The sequence below is a fragment of the Palaemon carinicauda genome, chromosome 5 (genome assembly GCF_036898095.1).
Source record: "Palaemon carinicauda isolate YSFRI2023 chromosome 5, ASM3689809v2, whole genome shotgun sequence".
NCBI lineage: Eukaryota > Metazoa > Arthropoda > Malacostraca > Decapoda > Palaemonidae > Palaemon > Palaemon carinicauda.
In genome coordinates, this window is record NC_090729.1 from 155,412,119 (window position 1) to 155,413,784 (window position 1,666).

Below are 1,666 nucleotides of genomic sequence, written 5' to 3' on the forward strand. Positions count from 1 at the left end.
TATTGGGAGCAAGGTATATATATATATATATATATATATATATATATATATATATATATATATATATATATATATATATATATATACATATATATATAATTTTATATTTATATATATATATATATATATATATATATATATATATATATATATATATATATATAGATTATATATAGATTATATATATATATATATATATATATATATATATATATATATATATATATATATATATATATATATATATATATATATATATATACATAGACCTTGATTGGGAGTTAAATGGCAAGACATGATTAGAAATGAAACTGTAAGAGAGGCACTCGACTGCCATATGTGGATGAGATCATGGTGAGAGCCAGATGAAAATGATTTGGCCATGCCCTCCACACTCCCCAAGAGGGATTAGTTCACTAAACTTTCAACTGGGATTCACAAGGCACTAGAAGTGTTGGAAGGCCCATGCCTACATGGCTGAGGACTATGAAGCGTAAAGTAGATAGAAATAAAGGGAGAAGTATTGATTTTAAAAGCTCAAGATAGAGACGACTGGCGAAACCTAACTAATGCCCTTTGCGACAATAGCTGTAGGAGGAGATGATAATGGTGATGAAAATATGATAAGTAATGCCTACTTGATATATGCCGCTCTATTGCACTAAGTGATATTTCTGTAAAAAAAAAAAAAAAAAAAAAAAAGTGTATACTCTCTTTAGATATATAATAAAATTATATCATTTTAAGTCATCCATCTTATTCAATGTTATTTTTTTTTTTTTTTTTTTTTTTTTTTTTTTTTTACTATTACCACCTTCAGTCTAGCCATATTTTTTTAAACTATTCAAGTCGTAGACCCAAAGAACTCTTAAGTTAAAAATAATAAAATTAAACAGCTAGATTAATTAATTGAAGGTATATTGGTTACATGAGTTTTTACTTTTCTTTATTCTGAGCGAGTGTTTTTTTTTTTTTTTTTTTTTTTTTTTTTTTTTTGAAAGCTGAATTTATTTATTATCGATCGACTTTGGAAATGTCATTTATTTAATTTGTCAATTACACTTCCTTCTTTATCCTAATTTGAATAAAAGCAAATTTTCTTCCTTCTCTATCATGGAAGTTGATCTTGGTATTCAAACTTGAATTAACACAATTACGGACTTGGAAAGGCTTGTGCTGGCAGTGTTGATATGATTGATGATGACTTTTACTCTACAAAATTGCTGAATTGAAATATTCTTAAAAGATTAATGATGTTGATCGCCATGGCAAGAACTAGACAAAGGATGCTGAATTGACTGCTCTATGAAATTAACTGAAGTGTTTCCCTTTTGAGCTGAGAGCTGTGACAGTGGTTTCTTTTTTATCTTCAGAATAGAAAGTGGTGGTTCATTGTCCGAGTTCACACATACACACACACACACACACACACACACACACACATATATATATATATATATATATATATATATATATATATATATATATATATATATATATATATATATATATATATATATATATATATGTATTGAATGTTATTTTTTAAAGTTGTGATGCATCTATTTCATATATTAATTTTAAGTCGGCCTCAGGCATTTTTAATGGTGTTAGTTTTAAGCAATATGTTTAGTTTTTAATATCCTTCCTGTAGAAGACTCCAGTT